This window comes from Schistocerca americana, chromosome 1 (genome assembly GCF_021461395.2).
Source record: "Schistocerca americana isolate TAMUIC-IGC-003095 chromosome 1, iqSchAmer2.1, whole genome shotgun sequence".
Classification (NCBI taxonomy): Eukaryota; Metazoa; Arthropoda; class Insecta; order Orthoptera; family Acrididae; genus Schistocerca; species Schistocerca americana.
The window spans coordinates 851,661,342-851,672,378 of NC_060119.1; the positions used below are offsets into that span (position 1 = coordinate 851,661,342).

Genomic DNA, 11,037 nt, shown 5'->3' on the forward strand with positions numbered 1-11,037 from the left:
AAGCCTAATAACTGGTACAACAGGTTGTACCCTCTGCCATGCATGTCACAGTGGTTTGCAGAGTGTAGATGTATATGTAAATGTAAGGTGTTTTTGGTGTTTCCATATTGTTGTCCACCCTCTGTTGCTGAGGGAACATGGTTGGACCTTAAGTCCAGTAACAATGAAGAGAACAAACAGCCCTTTTAGATAGAGGAGTTAAAGAATGAACTATGTAAAGCTTTCAATTGAGACACAAGAGCCAAACATAGACACTATATGTTGGAACATTTAAATAATGAGAATATATATTGCTTCTTGGAGGAAAACAATGATCCGCTTACTGAAGCCTGGGAAGGAAGGACTGCAACAGCTTCAGTAGTTGTTGCTGGGTAGAATTGCCATTTGTATAGGGAAAACACTGGAACAAATGATCAACAGCCTGTTAGTGTGGACTCTAGAAAGCAGAAAGCTTCTCATTCACATTTAGTGTGGATTCTGTAAATAGCATTCTACACCTGACAATCTAACACTCCTTGAGTCTGTTATGCAAGAGGGTTTTTACTTACTTACATATTTATTTTTTGCAGACAGCAACTAATGGGAATTTTTGTATATTGAAAAGGACAATGACACTACATGAAGATACAATTTCATCTGACTAAATGCATGAATGGAGCTTCCCAGGTCATCTTTCAATTAAAGTGTAGTTCCTTTCTGACCACAGGGTTGGTAGTGCACACTCACATCAAGATACTCAGGAGAAAGATGTCCCTTGGATGAATGTGTTAAGTGTTCTCTTTTTGCAACAGCCATCAATAGTAGAGTGACCACAGTCAGGAACCCTGCCTGGTGCTCTCTTTTTGTGGATGATTGTTCAGTCTTTTGTTCATCTTTTAGACTCAAGATAACTGCATGTTAACTGCAACTAACAGTAAGAAGACTAGAATTATGTGCTAAAACCCTAGGCTTCAAGTTTTTCCCAGATAAATTTGTGTGTTAATGTTGACTGTGAACATTACTTTCTTTTTAGATATATTTTTCCCACGTGGAATGTTTCCCTCTATTATGTTCATATTAAATAGATACACTTCTTATACTACCACATTACTTAGATATACTTACATAAAAGCATACTATATCACAAGCTGCATGATTCATGCAACAACTATAAATTATGGAAAAGCATACATCTTGTTATTATCTCTTATCTTAAAATTCTTGACATTGTTTATTTAAAGTATACAATAATAAAAACTGAAAATTAACAAACTGCCACTAGAAAAACATACGTGAATATTTTTGCGCAAAATGTTGTAATAACCAATCCGAATTAAGAATGTGTATGATTGACTGAAATAAGCAGAACAACTGTGAAACAGTGTAAGTGCAACAAAACATTATCAACTTTTTAGTCCTGTATGAAAATTGACGAACTTAAGCTTGTTTCGCTCGAAAAAATTTTTTTTACAAGATAGCATACTAGTTTTTGAAGAAAATGCAGTAAAACAGTTTCTATTGGTCAGATGAGGTGACCTTTTCTGACAATTATTTTTATAGCAATTTTTGGGGTAGTATAATTTTCTGCATCGACACTGATAAAGCTTTTAAACGTTTGCTCAGAAGGCAGGTGAAGATTGGGTAAGTTGATGAGGAGCCTAAGATGATGAATTTTGAATTTCTCAACCCTACAGGTGGTGCTATGTGTACTATGCTATTGTTTCCTTAATATGCTCTGCAGGCATGTCTATTGAACTATTCACACTTGGTCATTTTGTTTTATTGAGAACAGAGGCTTGGTAGTGGATGCTGTTTTTGTAACAATTTTTCCTATGGTTTAAATAAATTTCATGTAAGTAATTCTGTTATATTAATGAATAATAGTTGATTCCTGTTAAGTCTTATAGATATATTGATTCTTTAATAACAGTTCAATGAAATTATTCTGTAAGACTTTGTGCATGTTAAGTCTGTATCCAAAATGTTGACTGTGGTTAAAATGGTGAATTATGCAGAGGCTAAGGTGACGAATTCATCATCTTTCCTACCTCTCTCTGTTGCCATGCTTCTAATCCCTTTGTTATTGTGTAACCATGTCAATTTGATCACATGCTAACTAATAAATATGGGGAAAATGAATGTAAGGAAGACAGATTGACAGAAATGCAGCAAGGAGTCAACGAAAAGGCGATGCGGCTTGTAAGAAATGTGACTACTGTTAATGCTGGCAGTAGGAAGTTCAACTTTCCTTAAGCTACTTTACATTACTATGTAAAAAAACATACTGATGAAGTAAGTTATGGTTGTATTCATATTTAAATATATTTGAAAATCTCATTTTAAATTTGTATTTTATCTATTTATTTTTCATTAAAAATAAAATTAAAATAAAGTCTTTGTTATTTAAGTTTTCAAAAATCTCATTGTAGACCTAATAATTCAGAATGCTTCTTTTATTTCAGGATTTGCCGCAGAATGCAGCCAGGTTTATAAATACATTTAATCATGATTACAAGAATTTGGGCAATATGCCATCGATTCAGACAGAAGAGCTTTTGAACTGACAAGGTTTGACTTCACTCAAGTTGTTTACCATTATGCTGAATTTAAGAATAAAGAGCATTGATTCAGCAAAGCTAAAAAGATGGCAGGGAAAGATTTTATTCAAAATTTCATGACACATTTTTAATTTTCTGTTTGTATACCAGAACTTATGTTGGGAGCTAGATTGGCTGCATTTAGTTACGTGAATTTAGAGGGATTTTCTAATTTACGCAGAGAAATAGGAACAAAATGCAAATTTGAGCCCTGCAAGACCTTTAATGTTGATGAGACAGGATTTTCAACAGTTCCCACAAAGGTACCACCAGCATCAAGCTCTGATGGCAAAGGAAAGGTAGGAAAGGTTTCCTCTGCTGAGTGGGGAACAAGTATTAGCATTGCTTGCTGTGTTAGTGTCACAGTCAGTTCGTACCTCCACTTTTTATTTATCTTAGGGTCAGAATGTGTGTGGTGTAACAGACAACAAGTGGTCTGTTGCATGTGCCATCTATCGCCCCTGGCCTAGCACAAATTCTAATTAAATGATAAAATTGAGTTGCGGATTAGGATTTGTTAGTTATGTGCATAAATACTGCGGAAGTATTTGGTTTTTATATGTGCAGATAATTCAAACACCGAGCCAGCAACTGGCGCGGACTTTCCTTGATGCGGCAAGTAGCAGGCCACCATGCAGCAAACACAGTGAGGCTGATGACATCGCTCCATGGAGGTCCAGAGTCACGGCAGCGTGATACTCCGAGGCGGTTGTTGGACTTCGGAGAAAAAAAAACGAAGAATGTATAATGAGGAACTTTGTCTGTAACAGCGAAAGCAGGAAGAAGCAATTTAATGGCTGGTAACGCAGTAGGCGGTACCTCAAGAGCCGACTGTACATAGGTATCAGAAATAAATTGCTGTAACTATTGTAAAAAAGGAGTTCTGAATAAGAGTTGTTACGAGAAGCAGTCAGACAGCGTCAGTTACTGATGAATGATCACCATAGGCGACATTTTCTTCATCAGCTGCACCGTACCCTCTTTCACTTGACAAATTTAGTCAACAATAAGACAGAGCCGAACTACGCAAATAATAAAACTCATCAGTGGGGCGGGTACAGCGCAAATGCAGCTAGCATGTCTTAATCCTTTAACTGCTGTGGACGTGTTAACGCGTGCGCCTTTGTATCTATGCCTGTGTGCTCTGAACGTGTTTACGCGCACCACCAGTCCTTCACCTGGCACTCTGAACATGTCTACACATAGGCATGTTCAGAGTACCAGGTAGAAGGACTGGTGGCATGCGTAAATGCATTCAGAGCACACAGGGACAGGTACAAAGGCATGTGCATTAATACGTCCAGAGCATTTAAAGGGTTGATGGTGCTTCACCTGAATTTGTTGGAGTTGGCCATGAATCTGGCATGCTTCAGGGCTTTGTAAAATAGGTGGAGCATTTCATTAAATAAGTAATACCGTCACAAAGATATCCAATCTTTTTGTTTCTGGATAATCATACTTCACATCTCACTTTGAGAGCCATTACCCTCTGCAGAGATAATTTCATAACTCTCCTAGGTTTCCCATTGCACACAAGACACGGATTGCAAACTTTGGATGTGTTATTTTACAGACCTCTGAAGACAACCTATAGTAGAGCTTGTACTGATTTATCTTGCTAATCATCCAGACCAAGTAATAACAATACAAGTCATTGCAAGCTTTTTCAACATTATCTTTAACAAAGCTGCATCTTTAAACAATGCAATCAAGGCCATTATAGACACAGGAACTGAGAAATTAATGATGAAGACTTCACAGCATCGCTAACAATGGACACTCCTATCAATGAAAATTCAACCAACACAGGTGCTCTACCTGGTATGTCAGCAAACCCAACTGCAGAATTTGATGCACTGCAAGGTCATTCATCTAACTCTACTACTAGCCCTATTTTACCCTTGTTATCCCAAGCAGAACCTCTACCAGGGTCTTCATCTAACCCTATACCTACTTCTATTTTATCTCCATTACCGCAAGCAGAACTTGGTGAATTATCAGTGCCCTCACATACACCTAACTCCACATCTAGCTGCGCTTTACCTCTGTTACCTCAAGCTCCTCCTAAAGGAGGCGCAAAAGAACAAAGAAATAAGTTGCCATATCTACCCATAACTAGCACGTCCACGAAAATAGCTCTGGAAGAAAAGAGACAAAGAAAATAGAACAACAGGAAGAAGAAAGAAAAATGAAGAGATGTAAAAAAATTGAGAGAGAATGCAAATGCAAAAGAAAAAAATATGAACGAAGGTCCTAAACGTAAACTTGCATTCAGCAGAGGTTTTGAAGTGAAACAAAGAGAGGATCCTAGAATAGACTTCTGCAAATCATCTTCAGACACATCCAATGAAATTGAGTACACTGACCGTGTTTCCAATTATGTTGATGAAAGAGACAGCATCCTTTGTGATGAGGTTGGAAAAACAGAAATGTGGTCTCAGTGTTCCTGATGCAAAGAGTGGGCTCATGCTCTACGTATGGGCTTAAATTACAGAAAGTAAAAAGTGTTATATTTGTGACTTTTGTGAAAAATAGATAATCATCAATAAAATGTCTTTGTTTTCTAAATGAAATTTCATTTTGTCATCTTACCCATACCCCAAAGTCATCTTGCCTCTCCTGTAGGGTAAGTTGACAAAAAAAATCTTTAGTTTCAGGAAATACTTAAGCACTCAAATCTAAAGGGAATACATGAAGTAATTGATTTGCCATAAATAAACTATTTGACTTCAAAGTAAAGGCCAGAAAAATCACAATATACCTTAACGTCGTCAACTTACCCAACTGTCGCTTGTACCATTTTGTACAGGACTGGGCATAATTCTTGTGTAGTACATGCAGTGTTTTGCACATCCAAAAATTTATCAATGATATAAAGCCACCAGTGGTTAAAATCTTTAACTTATAAACAATGAAATGGTAATTAACTGTAATAATCTTTTTTTTATATATCATATCAAAATGCAGCACTTAAAATGCAATAAATTGTGGTGAAACACAATTTCGTGTGCAAATGCATGTTCTTTTGCACTTAAAACCTGAACAATGAAAGATTTTCGCAAACATTTCTTGTAATTACTGTAAGAATATATTTCTCATTATAATATGTTATCACTTTAACCCATCTCAGCACAAGCAGTTCATGTAAAATTGGTTTTATATGCATTTCATGTGCAACTTATGACTGCTATATCACAGCAATGGATAAAGCTTTCATAAAACAACAGGATGACTATTAACTAAATATTTTTGTCTAAATTACATGTAACTGTCTACCTTTTTACAAAATTTGAACCGATCCGCACAAGTTTGAAACATAGAAGTCGTGCACATAAAGAAACTCACAAAAATTTGCGTTTTTGCACATAAGACCAGAATGGAGCTAGATTTTTGAAAGCAAGTTTTCAGTTTCATCATAAAAGTGCATTTTTTATTTGTATTGTTCACTTTAAACTGTTTTCTGTACATTATATTCACATAAGAACAAATTTTATATGTTACAAAGGGTGTTCAAAAAGTTTTGCATAGTCAGCTCTAATTTTTTTATGTTTTGCAGGAGGAGAATGAAATTTTTTGTGAACATACTTGCAACATTTAGCTACACATTGAGCCTACTCAATGTAGCCTCCATCAGCTGTGACACTTCTGGCCCAATGTTCTTTCCATGATGTAAATGCACTTTGGTAAAATTCTAGGAATGGTCTTTTACACCATCGCTTGACACAGGAAATAAGGTCTTTCTCACTATCAGATGACCGAAGAGGTAAAATTCAGACGGAGCCAAGCCTGGGCTCTAGGGCGGATGAGGAACAATTTTCCAACCCATTTTCCTGATTGTCTCCTGTGTCATAAGGGCTGTATGGGGGTTTGGCATTGTCATGGTGTACTCTGGTGAGCTGATGCTGAAGCTGTGGTCTGTGTGTCTTGATGGAACGTGGTCTTGATGGCATGTCATCACACGTATGTCATTTTGGATGATTGATCAATGGCCTCCTTATTCACATCACTCACTGCCGTCGATGGTCTACCGCATCTTGGATGCGGTAGACCAATCGAGAGAAATCACCTTCTTTAAACCTCTGCACCCACTGCTGGATACTGCTGCGATCCACTGTGCCCTTCCCATAAAAAAGGGAGCAACTTCCTGTGAATCGATGTGGCAGAGTCATGCCAGTCGTGAAGAGGAACTCCATGATTGATCAATGGCCTCCTTATTCACATCACTCACTGCCGTCGATGGTCTACCGCATCTTGGATGCGGTAGACCAATCGAGAGAAATCACCTTCTTTAAACCTCTGCACCCACTGCTGGATACTGCTGCGATCCACTGTGCCCTTCCCATAAAAAAGGGAGCAACTTCCTGTGAATCAATGTGGCAGAGTCATGCCAGTCGTGAAGAGGAACTCCATCACCAACCATTGTCGCAACCTGACATCTACTTCACGGTCCATTGTGACTCACCTGTAAATAAAAGAAAATACTTTTATACACCAAATCTAGCTAAATGTTCCAAGTATGTTCACATAATATTTCACTCTCCTGCTGAAAAAAATAAAAAAAAATAGACAAAACTGTGCACAACTTTTTGAATGCCCTTTGTACATGTAGCTCAACAATGGGTAAAGATTACTGAATTTAAAAAAAATCGTTTTGACCTTGTCCATATACCTACCTTAGTGTAAAAGTTGATCCAGTTCATACAAGTTTAAAGTGTAGAAGAGATGTGCTTCAAAACCTCCCAGAAAAACTTTTTTTTTTTTTTCACATAAAATCTGAATGGTGCACATACAAATGATGTCATTAGCTGAGCATTAATTTCAGCCTAATTAACTTTTGCAAAAGAAATTAATCAGTTTATGCAATTTTGCTAGGTGCAAGCTCAAGTGTGTTGTTAAAACCTTGCTTAATTACTGTAACATAGCTACAGTAAGAATGGTTCAAATGGCTATTCCTAGCTCAAATAGGAACCAATCACCAAGAGGCCCCCCCCCCCAAAAAAATAAATAAAATAAAATAATAATAATAATAATAATAATTTGTGATTCTACACATGGCCTCTTCAAACATATTTGTTACAACATTTCGGCACCATGACAATTTCAAGATTGTACCATAAGTTCTCTTGTCAGTATGTGACACAATTTTCGAATTAGCCAAGTGAGTAGGGCCCCATGAAACCTGTTATCCGACTGTGATCTTCAGTTGTTACAGATCCTCAGTTTATGGTAGCAAAATATGGAGTAATGAATTTAACTGATTTCAGCATTTGAAATATAGATTTTTCATAGGAAATCTAAAATACAGTTTCAGAAGGATTGTGTGGTATCTATGGAATCAGCAAGCAGTCAGCAGTGTTGTGCTGTTGTTATAAACATCTCTTATGTATAAAAAAGTAGAGCTAACATGATACCTGTTTAAGTTATAGTCAGTGCATATGTCGCTAGATGTTGCAACAGATTTCACTTCAATAACTGATAATCAATTACAAAATTATATCACAACTCCCACATTCAGGAATAGAATCACATCACTAATTTCTTGCTGTACTGTGAACTGGATGTTCTTATACAGGTTATTAATATGCTGATGGAACTTATGCAGCTCTGCTTCTCCATGAGACCAAATGATGATTGTGTAGTCGATGTATTGCAGCCAACTGTGTGGAGATTAAAGCAGTTTGCTCAAATGCTTGGAAAAGATGTCTACTGCCGTTGAAGAGAGGGGAGAGCAGGAGGGGGGGTTCCCATTTTTATTTCATCCATTTGTTCATAATATTTGCTGTGCCAGGTGACATAGGTTGTTGACAGTAAACATAACCACACAAGGTCACTGATATCATGTGGTGTTTTGTCTTGAGTGCTGCTGATAGTCTCTTTCATTGGTATTGGTGAAGAAAGATTCGCTGGTCCTGTGTAAGGTGAATTTAGTGAGTTAAATCCTTCACATATGATTCTGTGTGTCCCACAAGGGGACATAGCTTTCTAGTGAGATATTTTGCCAGATTGTTGGTAGGTGAGTCATTAACTATAGGCCTCAAGGGGCAGCTTTCTTTATGGATATTATGCATTCCATAAATTCTTGGTGCTACCAGGTCTTCAGTGATGAGTCCCTGGCTGTGTCATAATCAGTTCTGGAGTCTTGGATTGAGGTGCAAATCTCCTTAATAATCTTCCCCATCAAATCACTTTTTAAGTTATTTGGAAATGGGATCACTCAAAAATCAGCTGTTTATAATTCATGTTGCATGGTATCCATTACAACTGTGGTGCTGTCTTTATTCACCTGGACAACAACAATGTCTTCTTCCTCCTAACTTCTTCTGCAGTGGCTCTTTCTTCCAAAAAGATATTATGTTTGGGTGGTTTCACTCTTTATGGTATGCTCACATGAAACAATCACATTCTTATTTGGAAATCTGAAACAGCTGGAAAAGAATATTAAAAATATACCTCATTAATCACAGCTACACATTATCTGGTCACCTAGATTAAAGGATTGAAAATCCCTGTTGCCAAAATGGCAAGTAACAGTAGCACAAGTAGTAGTGTACTATAAGCAGGCATTTGTTTTTTACATGTGCATGTAACTATTTTCCTTCAAAAATATGAATTTACTGCTGGTGAACTGAATATTAAGCCACTAATAGAAGAAAAACGGCAGTTGTTATTACAGCTAGTAACTGTTCATACAATTGAGGAAGCAGCATCTTTCCTTCTTGATTACTGTCTTATCTTTAGCTGACTTAAGCACAAATACTATTAAACAATATAGTGTTAGTTTATTTTTAGTATAGTATTCAGATTAAATTTCTACAAGTTGCCAGTTTTCTGTTGATGTACCTGTATATCTTGACTCCTTCCGCATCCCAGAGAGATCTACTTTCTTGTTGGAATCTATGGAACATGATGGATGGATGGATGGATGAATGAATGAATGAATGAAGGACAAATGAATGATGCATGCATTTGTCCATTAAATAATTACAGTGAATATTGGTGTGCACATGTGACCCCACAAACATATATCTTTTACGTCACTGACCACACAGTGCTGTGCTGTTCAAATCAGTCTTCAGATTTATTCATTCTGAATATGTTATGTCAGTAACAAGTTTAAAAAACATTTTACTAATATTGTAGATGATTATCAAAATGGATATGAGAGGTCTACCATAATGTTCTTTATTATTCATTCATACACAATGCTTTGCAAACCTCATGAAGAAGAAGAAGAGCTTTCAGTGAAATGGAATGACTCATGTTATACATCAACAGACAGAAGAACCCAGTGCAAGATATTCCTGTAAAGTATACTTACAAAAAACTGTAGCTTTTGTTACTCTTCTTGCTTTGATAACTATAGGAATTATTTTATTGTAACTAATAAAGCATCTGCCTTGAAAGGTTCACCTACATCTATGCAGTGCAAACATCTGTGGAGTGTATGATGAAGTGCACTTGTAATTGTACCAGATATTAGTATTTCTTTCCATATCATTTGTGAATGGAGTGCACAAAGAAAGACTGATTAAATGCTTCTGTGTCTGGTGTAATTAGACTAGATTTCTCTTACTAGCACCTACCAGGGCAATACATGGATAGTAACAGCATATCCTAGATTCTTCGCTTAAGACTGGTTCTCAAAACTTTGCTACTAGGATTTTGTGGGGCAGATGGCGTCTGTTTTCAAGCATCTGACAATTCAGGTTTTTCAGCACCCTCTTCCCTAGGTCAAACAAACCTGACACAGTGCATGCTGACCTTCTTTGTATACATTCATTATCCCTGTTACTGGCTTTAGTGGATCAAAGATTTCTTAAGTAATAGGACCCAGTACATTGTCTTTGATGGTAAGTGTTCATCAGAGACAAGGGTATCATGAGGAGTGCCCCAAGGAAGTGTGGCAGCTAGCTCTAAATGTAGAAAAATGTAAGCTAATGTAAGTGAGTAGGGAAAACAATCCCATACCGTTCGAATACAGCATTAGTGGTGTGTTACTTGACTCAGTCGGGTGGTGTTTAAATATCTGGGCATAATGTCGCAAAGTGACATGGAATGCAATGAGCATGTAAGGATTGTAGTGGGGAAGGCAAATGACTGACTTCAGTTTATTGGGAGAGTTTTAGGAAAGTGCTGTTCATCTGTAAAGGAGACTGCAACATTCGCCTGCTTTATTTCTTGGTTGATTGTCCTCTGTGTCAACATACTGCATTGCTATACTGGATGAAAAATGGGGGCAGAAGTTCAACACTCACTACTTTAAATGATGTAGCTGACAGGTGCACATTTGCGTTTCACAGTTCTTTACTTTCACTGTTCATAACCCCTCAATATTACACAGTTATTTGGCCAGTTCACTATTGTTTAACTTTCGACAAGCCTCTTTAATAGTTTGCAGGCAAACATCAACTTACTGCTACAATAGATTACTGTTGAACATCTACGAGCAGTAAAAACCTAA

General features: G+C 37.0%; 1 long non-coding RNA gene across 1 annotated transcript in view; it reads left to right on the forward strand.

The window, feature by feature from the left end:
- LOC124613408 overlaps nt 1-5,144 on the forward strand; it is a 29,073-nt gene extending 23,929 nt beyond the window's left edge. The window contains exon 2 of the long non-coding RNA XR_006979635.1: nt 2,442-5,144. This is a non-coding gene — a long non-coding RNA (uncharacterized LOC124613408). The remainder of the gene's footprint in view (nt 1-2,441) is intronic.
- Nucleotides 5,145-11,037: the final 5,893 nt, after the last annotated feature.